Source organism: Vulpes vulpes, chromosome 3 (assembly GCF_048418805.1).
Source record: "Vulpes vulpes isolate BD-2025 chromosome 3, VulVul3, whole genome shotgun sequence".
In the NCBI taxonomy this organism is placed as follows: domain Eukaryota; kingdom Metazoa; phylum Chordata; class Mammalia; order Carnivora; family Canidae; genus Vulpes; species Vulpes vulpes.
In genome coordinates this window covers 8176114-8195014 of record NC_132782.1, presented here as the reverse complement: position 1 = coordinate 8195014, position 18901 = coordinate 8176114, and the positions used below count along the sequence as shown (strand labels likewise).

The window sequence follows — 18901 nt, the reverse complement described above, 5'->3', positions numbered from 1 at the left end:
CAAAACAAAACAAAAACAAAAACAAATAAAAAGCAGAAATAGATCCATAATACAGAGGACAAACTGATGACTGCCAAAGGAGAACAGGTTGGGGATGAGCAAAATAGGTGAAGAGGAGTGGGACTTACAGGCTTCCAATTATGGAATGAGTATGTCCTGGCAATAAAAGGCACAGTATAGGGAATAGAGTCAATGGTATTATAATAGCCTTGTATGGAAACAGATGGTAGCTACCTTGTGGTGAGCACAGCATAACATATACAGATGTTGAATTGCTATGTTGCACACCTGAATCCAATACAACATTGTGTCAACTATACATCAATTTTAAAAATTAAAATATAAATACATTTGTGAAATGCACTATAAACAATTCTAGGCTGCTAATAAGGTAAATAAAAGGAGAGCCACACCTTGAATCTGGGTGCTTAAAGAAAACTTTAAGAAAGTGGTGTTTGAGCTGAGATCTACTAAAAAGTGAACAAAATTAAGTAAGAAATGGTATGGGCAGGGTGGTGGAGGGGGTGGACTAGAAAGAGCAAATAGCAGGTGGGAAGGCCTGAGTCAAGGAGCAGATAGACATACACAGAAAGTTTAGTGTGGCAGAAGCAGATAGGCAAGGCCCAGACTGCATAGACTGAGCATGGAGGGCCCTCATAGGTATTTTGAGTGTTAAAATGAGAACACTAGGAACCTTTTGAAGGATTTTTTTTTTTTTTGGAAAGATTTCTTATTCCTATTCCATTATCTCTATGGTTTTTGTGATTAATGTTGGTTTTGCAATCCTCATACAAAGCCCACATCATTCATTGAAAAGATCAGATCTAGGCATTATCTAGAACAACTGCACCTCAGGCTTTCAAAAAATGGCATTAAAGGAAAGTGCTTAGGTCACTGAGAGGTCTTGCAAGAAGAGTCAGTGGACACAGTAGATAACTGCATTTGGCACCCACCAAAGGGAAGTGTGGGAGGCAGATCAAGTAATTCCTGAAGTTCTGGACCACCACAGATATCAATGTTATCATGCATAAAAGAGCTGCCTATTACTACAAGGCATCCTTTCTTAATCCCAGGAATAAATTCCAATATGTCCAGGGACAAATTTTAACATGAATGACCTTTCCATAGTTAATGAAGATGCTTAGACACTGGTCTAGGAAATAAAAATTAACAGTAGAGCTGCCAGCAGCATGTCTATAGTCTGAAATAAGATCATTACTTATCTCTCAAAAGTAGAACCTAGAGTACTGAAGAGGTGGTGGATGAGAGGATGGATTAAATAGGTGATGGGTATTAAGGAGGGCACTTGTAATGAATGCTGGGTGTTGCATGTAAGTGATGTATCAGTAGATTCTACTCCTGAAACTAATGTGACACTGTATGTTAACTAACTGGAATTTAAATAAAAACTTGGAGTGAAAAAAAGTAGAACGTAAGCACTCACTTTGATCTTGGATCCTCCAAATGAAGGTTTAAGGATTACACCTATGATAGCCTTCAAAATACCCAATTGTGCCTACAATGTCTTGTTTAGAAACTCTGGTTCTTTCACAGTTGTGCCAGGATTAGATGAAAAAGCAACAGTGAAAAAGCAAGGCTTATAGGTCTTCATATGTCTTGCTACTATTCTGCTTATACATATATGAACCTGCCAAACTCTGTCTGTAAATCAGTTCAGTAGTAAGGGAGAGCGTGTTCCCATGATGGGAAATCCCCCAAATTGAACATTCTGTTACTCTGCATCAGAAAAAAAAGCTCAACACCATAGGAGTTTGATGGGAAAACATTTTCATACTCTGAACATTTGTTAAAAGTAAATTTATTGATGATAAAAGGAAACTATAATGCAAAATAGGAAAAATATGCCAAATTTCTTGTAGGAGTAACATAATAAGAAAGAATTAGCATTATAGGAGATGTATACATTAAATGGGAAAAAATATATATGTGTGTATATATACGTATATTTATATACATGCACATACACACATAGAATTTAATTTGAAAGGAAGAATTTCATTTAAAAGGAAGTTGGGAACAAAAACATTTACTAGCCCTTTGATCCCATTTATATTACTAACAGAGGGCACATCAGTGGAGATTTGAGGCTATTCATTTGCATATTTTAGTGAAATCACTAAACAAGCCAGCTCTTCTGTTATCTAACTGCACTTAACAAAAACAAAGCAAATTGCTAGTTCTGACTCATTTGAATAATAGGCAAGTAAACTTCAGACATAACTGATTCTAAAATAAATTCTTCAAAGCTATAACTCATGGCTTTACTTTGATTTACACTGGGAAAATTGATCATCGTTTCAAAAGAAAAATTAGTCACTGCTTAACAATTAAAGTACCAACACATTTTAAAACAGGACAGATTGAGAGGACACCTTCATCTCACCAGGGAATTCATGGAATAACTTGGTTCTTGGGAACCAGTACCATAATGTCTGGCTGTAAGACTGGCCCATCCATCCTCAACAGCAACCTGGCCAAATTTGGGTACTGAGTGCCTCCAGACATTGGCCTCCAGGCCAATTATCTGCACCCAGATGAAATAGATGGGCATTTTGTTCACATCACCTTTGGTCACCCTGTGATAGAGAGTTTCTAAAAGCAGCGAGGCCAGGATTCTTTGGCATGCAGAGGACGGTGTCCAGACTGGAACACTGGGTGAGGCCAGTGGCTGCAGTAGTAGCCAATCAATATACATTTCATCTTGAGGATACTAAGACCCCTGGGGCTTTGATTAAAGATACTTGGGAAAATGAGATGAAGGTTAGACTTGCCATCAAACTAGGAGCTACAGTGGAATATTTAGCAACGTGGGCTAATCAGATAGATACAAGCTCTGTTATGCCAGTGGAACCTGAATTTGGAGGGCAGCAACATATGGGAGATACAGTGTCAAAAGTCCAACAGTGGAGGATCCAGTGCCATCTTTAGACACAGAGGTCAATGTTAGGGCAGGTATGACACGATCCATAACTGCAAATATAGGTGCTAACATGACTCTGTCCGGCAGTGCTATTATGAGGAGTGAATCCCCCAGATCTGTGATCAACCTGTTAGGATATATTTTCTCAGAAACATTCTCTTCATCAGTGAAATCTCAAGGAGCCTAATGTTTCTGCTCATGAAATTTCCCTTTTTTTGGAAAACAAGAATGTTGACCACTAAATCATATTGCATGAGGCAGTACCGCTTTCCTGAGCAACTATTTATTCCAATGTCTAAAATCCATTGTGCAAAATGCTCTAGGGGGTTAGAAATTAGTGTGTATACTTACATCTTTAGTGATGGACTTTAAAGATTACTGTGGTAAAATACACTCTTTCTGCTGAGAGACTTGATTTTTATAAAGAATGAAAATATAGCTGTATTAAGATTATAAATAGAAATGCAATAAATCTCTCTTAATGCCTAAAGAAGCCATATTAGCTATTACGAAAAAATAATTTGCTGCATTTCTGAAAAGAACTTTCTGTTGTTTACCATAGGTTTTCCAAAAGCAAAGGAAGTCCTTAAGTTTTTCTTATTTCATGTCACTTGTGATTTGTGTATATGATTGACAATATAACTAGAGTGGAACTTATGAAAAAAAATCTAAGCTTGGATCTACCAAACTCTTCTTGCATCTAAAACATCTATTTTCCCTTTTTACTCAACACTTACTACATAAAAATGTATGAAGCCCAGGGGTTTTCAGGTGGTCTTCTCTAAAATATAAGGATTGATTTTATCAAGGTTATTTGTCAGCTTTCCTGGAAGGGACAGATTATTCAGTATTTTTTCTTCCCCTTTTCTTAATGCCACCTACCATTCTTAAGGACATTAAACAATACTGCTGCCTTAGTTCTGAGTAGAAAGAAAATTAAAGCTTCCATTTGGAAATACTGACGTGAATCTTGACTCATCCCTTTCAACCTATTTGACTTCAGAAAATTGCACAACCTCTATGAGTTTCTGTTAACTCATTGTACATCAAATGTAATTATAACAATTGTGCGGGGTTGTGTTGAGGCTTAGAAGAGGTATCATAAAATATATAAAGCTTCCGGTACTATTCCTAGAACTTAGTACTCAGTATAAAGTAGCTATCATTATATAAGCTTGCTATGTGGGTTACAAAGTACTTTGAGATAATAGTAAACCAACAGATCATGCCTATGACTAGTAGGGTAGGTATCTTTGTCCTCATTTAAAAATGAGAAGCTAAAGCTCAGCAGCAGGCTGGTATCAAGAAAGGGATCTATTAGGGCACAGGATTTCTGGTCTGTACTTCTTTTACAAATGGAGCCCTTGAGGCGAGGGGTGGGCAAAGGAGGCTTCTTTGGCTTACCATTGTCTTATTTCCAGTCTAATTTTATTCTGTAGAAGAGCCAGATGACTGAGAATATTCTGAAACTTTGGATATTGGCCTCAAGGATATCTATTTTATTACTCCAAGAAAGACCAGGTAGGTTAGGATATGACAAGGTACAGCATTAACCCACAAACTAAAATATTTATAACTATGCCCAAAGCTATACTTAGAAAACAAATATGTACCAACGACTTTATTCTTCTAAAAACTCTTGTTATGTAAGTATGGTAAGAAATTTTGTTAAAAGGACAGGTATCTGTAGTTTTTTTTCTCTGCATAAATGGTTAGAACTTGAAAAAAATGTAAAAATAAATATTTTAAATGGTCAGGTCTAGGGCCTCCAAACTTGTAAGGCAGAAATATTTTTCATATTTCTGAGATCTTTTAGCTCCCTAGGGATGGTTCTGAGAAGAAAGTAAACTGAAGGCAGTGTGAGGAAGAACAAAAATGCTACCTGCCCTTCCCCCACCCTCCTCACCCCAACTGGGATCCCCAGCTAACTAAGCAGGTGGGAGTGAGGAAGCAAATGGCTTGGAGAGCTGCTTAGAGACCTGCCAGGTAAGACTTTAAGGTCCTATTAGATGATAGGGATCATTCAAGGATCCGTAACTTAGGGTCACGGGAACATGTGCCTAGCTTTAGACTGGCGTATGTTCCCTAAAGTCTTCTTTTTAGAATCATAAAAAATGTATTTAAACTGCTACACAGATTAATTATATGTGCCCAGGGAATGTATATGCTATGATTCAAGTTTCATCTAAACATACAGAACTGCCAGAAATCATTCCTGAGCCTTGTGACAAATTCAAATAATAACATAGATGATTACTGCATAGTAGTGTTACCAAAAAGAAAACAGTTAATATTCATTAGGAGCAGTAATCTTTTTATTGTCAGAGTAAATTAGTAATATATTGTCTGAATCTGTTACATCAAGTGGCAAAGATTCTTTTTAGGTAGCTAACAATTAGAATTCTCTAATTTGGTCATTTTGCTAAGTTACCTCAGGAGAACAAGAGAAAATTATTTAATAGGAAATGATCTGAATATTCTGAAAATTTGGTGAAAGTAAATTTGCATATGATGAAAGGAAACTAAAATGTAAAATAAAGAGTATATCTAACAAAGGAGAAAGGTAGCACTAAAACAGATGAATAAATATATCTATGTAAATGTGCTTTCTCTAGATACTGTGTATTATGCATATAGATATGACATGCATACGGCTACCAGTGCATGGCAGGAAGCACTTTGTTTCGTAGTTTAATCGTTTGATTTTTTTCTACATTTTATAGATGGAGGAAACTGAGTGGTAACCTATTCAAGGCCATACTGATCAAATTTGAATCCAAGTCTGCTTGACCCTGAAACCTCTGCTCTTTTAGCTACAATATGCTTCCTCCGACTGTAACTTCCTGTAATCTTCATCAGCACAGCCAGAAGAGTGAGAGGACTCTAGAACAAATTAAATAAACTACATTACACTGTATGATCGTCTCAGTTTCCCCCTTGTAGATACTTCTCCTTTGAGATATACAAACCCCCCAGAAAAACACCCTGCAGCCCTGCCCTCATATCCTGATAGCTATACTACCACCACCTCCTTTGGCCCAACTGCCCAGATTCCTATTTCTCATGGCCTCATCCTAACCTGGCCACTGGGCTGGTATCATGTCTCCACTCACTTCGTTTGCTGTATGCATCATTCTCTCAGGATTATGGTCTCTGTTTTCTATTTTTTTAAGATTTTATTTATTTATGATAGACATAGAGAGAGAGAGAGAGAGAGAGAGAGAGAGAGAGAGAGGCAGAGACACAGGAGGAGGGAGAAGCAGGCTCCATGCTGGGAGCCCGATGTGGGACTCGATCCCGGGACTCCAGGATCGCGCCCTGGGCCAAAGGCAGGTGCTAAACCACTGAGCCACCCAGGGATCCCTGGTCTCTGTTTTCTAAATGATTGTATTGTGTTAGTGAGGACAATGGCATAATGTGTTACTCCACTTCTGGGAGGATAGTTACATTTCAACAATGAAATGACTACATACTTAGTACTAAATTTGTTCTGAAAGTACAATTTGGTATAAAAATAGTAAGCTCATAAGAAACTTATTTTTTGGAGAGTCAGGTCTCTAAGTGGATGTTAGTCACCTATGCCTCCTTGTCAGGCCTATCTCTAGTTAATAATATTGCTCATCCATAAATCAATTCCAAAAAGGAAAAATACATTTATTAACCTACATCACAGATATCAAGTATAGCCATCAAATCATTGTTCTTTCCTCAGTCTGCCCCTCTGATGTTTGAAATCTCAGCACTTAGTTCTTAGAGGCTGCATGCTTCTACAGGAAGTTTTAAAAAAGTATCTAGGGACACCCGGGTGGCTCAATGGTTGGGTGTCTGCCTTGGACTCAGGGAGTGATTCCAGAGTCCCGGGATCGAGTCCCCCGCCGGACTCCCTGCATGGACCCTGCTTCTCCCTCTGCCTGTGTCTCTGCCTCTCTCTGTGTGTCTCTCATGAATCAATAAATAAAACCTTAAAAAAAAAAGTATCTGTTCCAACTCTTGGTAGCTCAAAGAAGGCTCTGGATATTTAGGGTTATTGAATGTCAAAAGCAGATATTCTAAATATATAAATATTCTAAATAAATAAATCATGATAAAATGAGGAAACAAACTCACTTTTCTGCTCTTCATCTATATCGATGAACTTAGTCCAAATAACTCTAATACAAAACTACCAAAGGAAAAGAAGAAAGAAAAGAAAACTAGAGACAGCAATGTGAAGAGATGGAATAGGAGTCTGGAATAAGCTCTGTCGTTAGTTTCATCTAGAATAATTTTTAGTGACTCTGGCCATAAGATGGAAATATCAATGAAAAAATGTCTAAGATGCCTGGGTGGTTCAGTTGGTTAAGTGTCTGCGTTTGGCTCAGGTCATCATCTCAGGGTCCTGGGATCAAGCCCCACACTGGGCTTCCTGCTCAGCGGGGAGCCTGCTTCTCCCTCTTCCTCTGCCTGCTACTCCACCTGCTTGTGCGCTCGCTCTCTCGCTCTCTCTCTCTCTCCCCGTCAAATAAATAAAATTGTAAAACAAAAACAAACAGACAAAAAAATTCCTTTGGGTGCATAAGACAGCCTGGTGCCTAGGACACTGGGCTTCAGACTCTCCAGCCAGAATTCCTGTATTATTCAAATCCAAGCACTTTGTTGAACAACATTGGGCAAGTTACTTAACCTCCCTATATTTCAGTTTTCTTGAAGTGGGGCGAATGAGAGCAACCAACCACATGGGGGTATTATGAGAATAAAATGAGTTAATATAGATAAGTAAATACTAATTAGGTATTAGGTATCGTCACAGTTGTTATTGGTATACAACTGTCACTAAAACTAGCTCGTAGACTGGGAAGTTCAACAATCCAAAGGCAAAACAATGGGCAGTATCTGCACTTTTTTACAGTTTTTAAAACACCAGTATAAAATGCCAATAATCTTGACTTGTGTTGTTGGATTGTTTGGCTTAAAATACACTTCACCAAACACATCCTCTACTTACTTTGCCCAAAGAAAAGCATATGCTCTATGCCATCTTATTTATATAAATGGCTACAGAGTGATTAGATAAACATTATAATTAAATGCCCTCATCCAGAAGTCTTTGCTTTTGTTTCAAGGCTAATGGAGGTGATCAGTCTTCTTTACATGAGAAGAGCCTGTGGCTGTCTTCTGGAAAACATAATTTGGTAGAACTCCCTTCAACATTATTACTAATTTTAGTTTCTGGGTTGCAGATGCCCTCCTTTTTGTCTTTGTAGTTATTATTAGTACCTTCCTGTGTGTACTGAACAATAATGGTTCGTGATTTATTTCTCTTTTTGAAGTCTCTTTATTGACTAAATTAGCCCCCAGAGTGCTGTATAGCAAGTTAGGTATTGATATAAGGCATAAAATCAGAGAACTATGATTTCTCTGTAGAAGCCAAACACATTTTATACCTAGTCTTTTCTCCTTTTCAGTATTTTGAGTTAACAAAATAATAAAATCACATTACAGAATATTTACAGAATAAAAAATAACAAGAACTCTCTCGTAGTATTTCCATCTATTACTATAATGTTTTTGACATATTTCTAATAGTAGTTCTTATATATAATTTCAACATGTGTATAAGCATACAATGTCTTTAATCTTTACTTTTTTCTTTTCTTTCTTTTTTTTAAGATGGGTGGGGAGGGGAAAAGAGACAAGGAGAGACAGAATTCCAAGCAGATTCCATTCCCAGCATAGAGCTCGATATGGAGCTTGATCTCATGGCCCAGAGATCATGACTTGAGCCAAAATCAAGAGTTGGATGCTTAACTGGCTGAACCACGCAGGTGCCCCTTTAATCTTTTTTATGTAGCACCGTAATGAAAGCATTCTCCATGTGGCTCCATTATTCTTCATAACTATAATTATTAATGGATGTGACATGGTTTACTTACTTTTTATTACTAAACATTTAATTTGTTTCTATTTAGAGGATTATTTAAATAACACAGTGATAAATCTTTGATGAATATATTTATTTCCATATCTTGGAATTTATTCTTAGAAGAGATTGTCTAAATACTTATATTTATCTCTCTAGGAAATTATCTAAACTTATAGCTATATCATGAAGAAAAGAGCTTTTCAAAAATATGCAAAATAACTCTGTAAAACACCATGACTGCTAGCTAATACTAAAAATATAAATACTCTCTCCATTAAATTCTTAAACTTTTTCTCATTTGAATTTCATTTCCATTCAAATACCTGTGTCCTCTCCTTGGCCTCTAAATATATAACTTTGGAAATATTTCTCACTCTCATGATAGTCTGCACCTTTATGTGTTACCTTATGTCAACTATAATTAAGCACTTCTTTGTGTAATGTTTAACGTCTAACTTTTTCAATAGATAATATGCTATGTAAGAGCAGAAACCCCATCTATTTTTGTCATTTTTATATCCAAAAGTCTAGCACACAGCAGGCAATGTTGTTTATTCATTCATTGATATATAATGGTTTTAAATTATTTTGCGCAGATTACTTTGCTCACTGCTATGGGAAATACATAGAAATATATGACAGTTCTTGCTTTTAAGGAATTGTAATAATTAATAATAATAATAATAATCCTTTACTATTATTTTTATTTTAATACGTTGTAGGAAAAAGTTCATGGGCTTTAAAACCAGATGGATTTGAGTTTGACTCTCATTTATTATTCATTGGCTATATGAAATTGGGCAAATTAGTTAGCTTGTTGGAGCCTCATACTGATCATCTGTAAAGCAGGGTAATACTCGCTCCACAGGTTATTGTGAAATTAAAATAATTCGTAAAGTCATGTTTGCAAAATGTTGTTATAGTTCACATAAATTAGAAAGTTTTCCATAATTTTTTGTTGAATGAATGAATAAAGCCTTGTCAATTTTGGGTTTTCTTCCCCCCCCCCCCCACTCATTACCATTGTCTGAGTCAATAGTAAGGACTTAAACATTTCACACTAGGCTATTGATCCTTGTTCCACTTCCTATGATCATCTTTTAGTCTATTATCACATAATTCTTCGCAGAGCTTTGTAATTATCCCTAACTTTTTACCAGATAAAAATTATTACAATTTTTAAGGATCCTTGCCCATTTGCCCCAGGAGTCCATTCTATGTACCTCAGTGCCCTTGGCTCTATTATGACCTGCTCATGCAGAACATACAGATACAATTAAGAGAAAAGAACATAAATATGCCAAATATAATAAACTCAAGTGACAGGTACAACAGAGATAGCATGATTACTTAGAGTTTATTTCTTCTCTGAATATTTCCCAACTCCCAAGGGTAGTTTCTCACTTCTACCTTCAGGCCATTATGCATATATCTAGTATAAATACTTGCTACAGTATGCTGCAATTATTTGAGTATACATTATCTCTAGCTCCCTCTTCATTTATTGATTCGACAAATATTCAATTTGCAGCACAATGTATAAAGTGCATCTGTAGGCTCTTGATAATCACTGAGCTCCTTTAGAGTAGAGACCATATCATACTCATTTTTGTACTATCAATGCTAACACAAAACAGAGAGGACAAATGGATATTGAAGGAATGAGCCAGTGAGTGAGTGAGTAAGAAAATGCATGAACAAAATAGCAAATCTATTTATTATATCTTAAACATTTTGCTCTACCTTTGAAGTTTTTAGGTAGCTATTTTCCTAAAATGAGAAGTAAATTTGGTTATAGGGAACTGATTTGATGAGCACCACCTGGCCCTAATTAGCTCATCTTATGACCTGCCATAAGATGAATTTCCCATCAGAAGACATATTCTATAGGCAGCCTCAGTGGCTCAGCGGTTTAGCACTTACCTTCAGCCCAGGGTGTGACCCTGGAGACCCAGGATCGAGTCCTACATAGGGCTCCCTGCATGGAGCCTGCTTCTCCCTCTGTCTGTGACTCTGCCTCTCTCTCTCTCTCTCATGAATAAATAAATAAAATTTTAAAAAGACTTATTCTTAGAAAGAAATTATGAAATAATACATGCACACAATGTCAGTTGGATGCTTTGAAATATACAGAGAAAACAAGCCTTTTTTCTCACAATCCTATCTTCTTCCCCCTCAAATATCATAGGTTTGGTAGTTATGCTTCCAGATCTTTTATTTCCTATGTGTTTCAAATATACTTCCTACGCCTTTTTGGGAGTTAAGACATCATCTCTAGAGGGTTGCTCTCAGGGGCCGCAGAATAGGTTGTTGGTGCAGATTCCTACCCCAATCTTTAAGCCAAGCTATTACCAAGCTTCTTAAAAATAACAAGTTGATGTAGAGCTTCAATGTGGTGCAGCACAATTCATTTCTCTAGCCAAGATTTTTCTCCCTCCTTGTCAAATGCCTATTTATGGGTAATCTAAATAAGTACTGTTGTGTTCTAATAAGCCCTAACATAAGAATTCATTTTACTTTTACTATTATTCAAATATTTATGTTTTTATCTCTATTTTTATATTTTGTATTTCCTATTAGAAAGTAAAAACTACTTGAAGATAAAATAAAAGACCTAAATACGATAAAAATTTATCCAAACTCTTCTATATCCTAAATATTTATCATAAAAATTACTTTGGTTTATAATGTAGTAGAATGTCAAAATTATTCAACTAGATGTTGGATGTCTCGGGTTTTATTTTTATTTTTTAACGATTTTATTTATTTATTTATTTATTTATTTATTTGGGAGAGAGAGAGTACAAGAGAGAGCACAGGCAGTGGGGAGGGGGGAGCCAAGGGGCAGAAAGAGAGGTAGAAACAGACTCCCCACTGAGCAAGGAGCCCTACATGAGGCTCCATCCCAGGACCCTGGGATCATGACCTGAGTCAAAGGCAGATGCTTAACTGACTGGGCCACCCAGGTGCCCCAGATGTCTTGAGTTTTAGCCCCAGTTCTTCCACTTGGGTAAGTCATAAACCCTCTGACCCTCTGTTTTTTTGTGTTTTGTTTGTTTTAAGTTTTTAGCCCTAAACAGAGGTAATATTCATTTATGCAACAAAAATTCATTGAATATCTATTTTGTGCCAGGAACTGATTCAGACACTGGAAAAGCAGTGATCGAAACTGACTGACTAAATTCCCTCCATTCATGAATTGTTCACTCTAGAAGGGGCACAGACAATAAATAAATTAGATTAATTAATAAAGGACCCACTATACATAAGCACAAAACTATATGCTGGTGGGGATGCAGATCAATGGGAACTCTCATACATTGCTGGTAAGTATGAAAATGGTACAACCACATTGGCAGTTTCTTATAAAGCTAAAATATACTCTTTTCAACCCAACAATCCTGTTTCCTCATATTTACCCAAGAGAACATGAAGACATATCCCAAATAAAGACCTTCAGGTAAAGTAATATAGCCTCAAAGCAGAAACAACCCAAATGGCCATCAATTTATGATTGGATAGACAATTTGTGGTACATTTATACAGTGGAATACTGCCCACTAATAAAAAGGAATAAACTGAGGCATATAACAAAATGAGTATATCTTAACAGTATTATAGTAAGTGGGAAAAAAAAGCAGACACAAAAGTTCCCATACTCTATAATTCTACTTCTATGAAATTCTAGAAAAGGCAAAACTTCAGACAGAAATCATATGAGTAATTGTCAGGGGTTGTGGATTCGTGTGAGATATTGATTGCAAAGGAGCATAAGGAAACATTTTGGGAAATGTTCTATATTTCAATATGCTGTTATTCACTTGTTAAGACTCATTTAAGTATATACTTAAAAGAGTATATTTTATTGTGCGCAAAAATGATGCCTCAATAAATCTTACTTTTAAATATCTAAGTAAATTATATAATATTTTACACAGGAGAAGGAGAGAAGAGAGTTGAAATTTCAGATAGAAAGTCCTCAAGTAGCTAATTTTGAAAGGAATAAGCCACATAGATATCTGGGGAAGGGCATTCAGGCAAAAAGAATTGCAAGCATGAAGATTGAGAGGCAGAAACATGCCAAGTATGTTTACAGAAGGGCAAGCAGGTCAGTGTGCCTGGGGCAGAGGAGTGAAGAAGCAGGAGATAAGAGAGGAGAACAGATCACACAATACTTTGAAAAGAATGGGATGCTATCAGTAGGCTTGGAATAGCAGAGTAACATGATGTGACTTGAGTTTTAAGAGAACAAGTCCAGCTGCTTCATAGAGAAGAGTCTATGAAAGAACAAGTATAAAATCAGGAACACTAGTTGGAAGTCGAACTGAAATAATTTAGAAAAGAGAGTATGGAGGTAGAGAGGGTGGTTAAAAAAAAAAAGTGTTCATCTTCTATATAAAGCCATTTGATTTGCCAAGAAATCTAGGTGTGTGAGAAAGTCAAGAATAAATTCATGGTTTTATTTATTCTAAACAGCTGAAAGGATGGAACCTCCATTAATAGGAGGAGAGACTTGAGAGAATCTGGTCTACAATTCCAAACACAAATTGGACTAAGTTATAAGCATCTACCCAGTATATTAGTTTACTAGGGCTGCCATACCAAAATACCACAGACTGGTTGGCTTAAACATCAGAAAGTTATTCTCTCCCAGTTCTGGAGGCTGAAACTCCCCAATCAAAGTGCCAACAGGGTTGGTTTCCTCTGAGGCCTCTCTCTTTGACTTGCAGATGGCTGCCTTCTTGCTGTGTCTTCACATGGTCTCTTCATCACGTATGTGCAATTAGCATGTCTGTGTGTCTAAATTTTCTCTTCTTATAAGCACACCAGTGAGATTTCATTAGGATCCACCCATATGACCTCACTTAACCCAAATCACCTCTTTAAAAGCCCTGTCTTCAAATATAGCCACATTTTGGAGCTCCTGGGGGTTAGGGCTTCCACATACAAACTTTGAGGGACAACAATTCAGCCCATAATACTCAGTGATATGATTTCAGAGTGAGTAGGACCGTCTCTTATCTTCTAAAAATTTGATTTTATAATTAAAAAATTTTTTTACTGTGGGTGCTTCATTCTTTTTGATATCAAATTTTTTTAAAAATGGAAGAAAGAAAATTAGACTCTTACTAATTATCTTTAGAGCAAGTTCTAATAGAACAAGAAGACACCAGGTATGTATGTAATGAAGAGATGAGCAACACAGTGGAGTGAGTGGAAGTAGCATAACTGGCTTGGACACAACTTCACAGAGGCTAGCAATAAGAGTTCATCTATACAGCATATTTTGTTACCCTTCACATAATATTTGTACAGTCTTGCAGAGAGATTGTTTATAGAGAGAATTTTTTTGGGTGGTTTATAACAACTCTTTTGCCTGCTACTGAGAACAATAACCACAGAATGTTTTTACAAAGTAAACATCTTCTTTTCCAGAGTTGTATATAAATCCTTATTATCTGATGTTTTCCTCTTTGTTAAAAAATAAATGAACACCTTGTTTTATCAAGAATTTCATGTATAGGGACACCTGTGTGGCTCAGTGGTTGAGCGTCTGCCTCCAACTCAGGGTGTGATCCTGGGACCCTGGGATGGAGTCCCGCATCGGGCCCCCCCCCCCCCAGGGAGCCTGCTTCTCCCCCTGCCTGTGTCTGCCTCTCTCTCTGTGTCTCTCACGAATAAATAAATCTTTTTAAAAAAGAATTTTATGTATAAAAAAATGCTAAGTTAACTGGATTTGGTTAGTTTTTTAAAATATCTAGCAGAAATAGTGTTCAGGGAAATTAACATATTAATTCAATAGGTAAAGGGAACTGTTTCTTCCTCCAAAACAAGTTATTACCAATGTCTCTAAGCCTCTACTCAGCATAACTAATATTATTAAGTATGTAGCGGTGACACTTAAAATATCCAGCAAAGTGGAGATAAATGAATAAATAATGTAGCAACTTTTTACATGAACAAGAATAACTGGTTCAAAACTTCCCAATAGGAATGGCAGATGCCCCAAGTAACATTATTAAATCATATACAAAGTGCCAACACTGGCATTACACTCAGCTCATAAAGGCTTCATGGCAACGTGCCTCGCAGGTAAAACATTCCATAAGCAGAATTCTGGTACTGTTTTAGTCTCTCATCGGGTACCAAAAATGGCTGGATATTGAATCAGTTATAAATTAAGCCTCAAGTGCCATCACTAGGAGCTGAAGCTCACGATTCACTTGGTAGATTCCAATATCATATATATAAATTACCTTTAATTTTTTAGATAGACTTCATTTTTTGGAGTAGTTTCAGGTTCACAGGGATATTGAGCACAAGATACAGAGATTTCCCTTATACCCCCCCTGCCTGGACTTCTCCCATTATCAACATTCTCCACCTGAGTGGAACATTTGCAGTAACCAACTAACCACATTTAACACATTATTATCATTCAAAGTGCATAGTTCACATTAGGATTCGCTCTGGCTGTTGGACACTCTATGGGATTGGACACATTTATAATGACATGTATGCACCATTGTAGTATCATACAGAGTAGTTTTACTGCCCTAAAAATCCTATTTTATTAATGTCAAGTTTTAGTAGTTCTTTGGTAACAGTTCTTTATTAGATATGTCTTTTGTAAATGTTCTCCCCCAGTCTGTGGCCTGTCTTTTCCTTCTCTTAACATTATCTTTCACAGAGCAGAATATTTTAATTGTAATGAGGTCCAGCTTTAATTCTTTCTTTCATGAATCATACTTTTGATGTTGTATCTAAAAAGTCCTAACTAAACCCAAGGTCATCTAGAGTTTCTCCTGTGTTATCTTCTAGGATTTTTATAGTTTTGCATTTTACATTTAGGAATATGATCCATTTTCAGTCCATTTTTATGAGGGGCTTTAAGTCTGTGTCTAGATTCAGTTTTTGGCATGTGGATATCCAGTTGTTCCAGTACCACTTGTTGAAAAGACTATCTTTGCTCCCTTGTATTGTCTTTGCTTATTTGTCAAAGATTAGTTTACTATATCTATGGGGGTGTATTTCTGGACTCTCTATTCTGTTCCATTGATCTATTTATCCATTCTTTTGCCAATACCTCACTGTCTGGGTTACTACTGCTTCATAGTAAGTGTTGAAGTCTGGTAGTTCCAGTCCTCCAACTTTTTTCTCCTTCATTATTGTGTTAGCTATTCTGGACCTTTGCCTCTCCAGAGGCGAACTCTAGAATCAGTTGATATCCACAAAATAACTTTCTAGGATTTTACTTAGGATTGCGTTGCATTTGTAGATCAAATTAGGAAGGATTGACACTGGGATCCCTGGGTGGCGCAGCGGTTTGGCGCCTGCCTTTGGCCCAGGGCGCGATCCTGGAGACCCGGGATCGAATCCCACATCAGGCTTCCAGTGCATGGAGCCTGCTTCTCCCTCCGCCTGTGTCTCTGTCTCTCTCTCTCTCTCTGTGACTATCATAAATAAATAAAAAAATAAAATTAAAAAAAAAAAAAAGGGAAGGATTGACACCTTGGCGATACTGAGTCTTCCTAACAATGATCATGTACTATCTATTTATTTGGGGTTTTTAAAATTTGTTTCATTTGAGTTTTGTCACTTTCCTCATATAGATCTTATACATATTGTGTTAGACTTATACTTAAGTATTTTTTTGGAGTGCTAATGTAAATGGTATTTTGTTTTTAATTTCAAATTCCACTTGTTCGTTGCCGGTATATAGGAAAGTGATTGACTTTTATATATCAACTTTGTATCCTACAGCCTTGGTATATTTACTTATGTATCCAGGAATATTTTGTTGATTCTTCCAGATTTTCTACAGAAACAATCATGTCATTTATAAACAAAGGCAGTTTTATTTTTCCTTTTCAATTTGTATACTTTTTTAAAAGATTTTATTTATTTATTCATGAGAGACACAGAGAGAGAGAGAGAGAGAGAGAGAGAGGCAGAGACACAGGCAGAGGGAGAAGCAGGCTCCATGCAGAGCGCCCGATGTGGGACTCAATCCCGGGTCTCCAGGTTCACACCCTGGGCTGAAGGTGGTGCTAAACCGCTGAGCCACCTGGGCTGCCAAATCTGTATACTTTTTATTTGCTTTTGTCTTACAATATTTGCTAGAAGTTCCATTCTGATGTTAAAAAGGAGTGGTGAGAGAAGACATCCTTGAGTTGTTCCTGATCTCAGTGAGCAAACTTCTAGTTTCTCACCATGAAGTATGATATTAACTCTAAGTTTTTCTGTAATCTTTATCATGATGAGGAAGGTCCCCTCTATTCCTAGTTTACCCAAAGTTTTATCATAAATGGGTGTTGGATTTTGTCAAATGCTTTTACTGCTTTTGATATGACCATGGAATTTATCAACTGTAGTCTGTTGATGGAATGTCTTGTATTAACTGATTTTTGAATGTTGAACCAGGTTTGCATATTTGAAATAAATCCCATTTAATTGTGGCATATAATTTTTTTACACATTGTTGAAATTGAGTTGCCAATGTTTTTTGAGGATTTTTGCATATTTAGTCATGACAGATATTGGCCTGTAGTTTCCTTTTCTTACATCTTTGTCTGGTTTTGGTATTAGGCTAATGCTAGCTTTATGAGTTAGGAAGTAGCCTCTCTGTTTCCATCCTCTGAAAGAGATTGTAGAGAACTGGTATAAAATTTTTTCCTTCAGTGTTTGGCAGAATTCAACAGTGAATTCGTTTGGGTTTGGTGTTTTCCTTTTTGGAAGGTTATTAATTATTGATTTAACTTCTTTAATAGATATAGGCCTATTCAGATCATCTATTTCCTGTATGAGTTTCGGCAGACTGTCTCTTTCAAGGAATTAGTCCATTTCATCTAGATCATCAAATTTGTGTCATCATAGTATTACTTTATTTTCTTTTTAGTGCCCATGGGATCTTTAGTGATGTCCCCTCTTTAATTTCCAATATTAGCAATTTGTGTACTCTCTCTTTTTGTCTTTGTTAGCCTGGTTGGAGGCTTATCAATTTTATCTTTTCAAAGAACCAGACTTTGGTCCTTTAATTTTTTCTATTGATTTCCCATTTTTAACTTTATGAATTTCTGCTTTAATCTTTATTATTTCTTTTCTTTTGCTAATTTTTAAATTAATTTGCTTTTCTTTTTCTAGTTTCCTAAGTTTGAAACTTAGATAACTGATTTTAGACATTTCTTCTTTTCTAATCCATGCATTCAGTGCCATAAATCTCCATCTAAACACTGCCTTTATTGCATCTCACAAGCTTTTATAAGCTATGTTTTTATTTTCATTTAGTTCAAAGTGATTACCTTTAATTATACTAATACGGTTCATTACACTGATTAACAAGCCAGTACTTTCACCAATGAAAATCCATTTCTGAGATTCAGCAAAGCCTTAGTGCTGATTGAGATGTGGTTACTAGATAGGTTTGTGGTCTTTTCTGGAGTTTAGGCTCTCTGTTTTAACGTTAGCTGAGCACTCCTGGAGTTCAGACTCCTGCTTAAAATAGCAGCTACCTATGGCTGTGAGTTAACCTACATACATATCTTAACTGCAGTAACTGTGCTGAGATGTTTTAATATAAATTGAAACATCATTATATTCCATTTAAAATATTTCAGAATGTATCCTTAAATCTAGGTCAATTCAGGAAGTGAAATGAGGTCAGTACTTCAAAGATTGTAAAATCTCTCAGATTGTTCATCACATCTCAACAAAGAACTTGTGTATTTGATACACAGCCACATTGACTTGAGGCCATTCAATGCATCTTAAGAGAAGAAACCAACATTTTTTTGCTTATCACGCTCCCTTTAATGTTGGATGCTCATAAAAGTTTCCGTCCTTTCACAGCTATTTGACAGGAAAGCATGAAAGATAATTCTATTTAAAGTCTACAAATCTATAGATATAGAGAAGGAAAATAGTAGCTGAAGGTGCATGTGAGAAGTAAGATTGTTTTAAGACAGCTAAGAAAGGCCTACTGGTATCTACCAATCCCCTTGGCCTCTGGAGACAGAAAGATGAAGAGACATTAATCTTGTACACAAAAGGCTCATAAT

General features: G+C 36.4%; 1 protein-coding gene and 1 pseudogene across 22 annotated transcripts in view; one reads left to right on the top strand and one right to left on the bottom strand.

The window, feature by feature from the left end:
- SLC4A10 (solute carrier family 4 member 10) overlaps positions 1-18901 on the bottom strand; it is a 289593-nt gene that overhangs the window by 54822 nt on the left and 215870 nt on the right. The gene's annotated exons all lie outside the window — the stretch shown is intronic.
- LOC112916543 (ribulose-phosphate 3-epimerase-like) lies at positions 2644-3128 on the top strand (annotated as a pseudogene).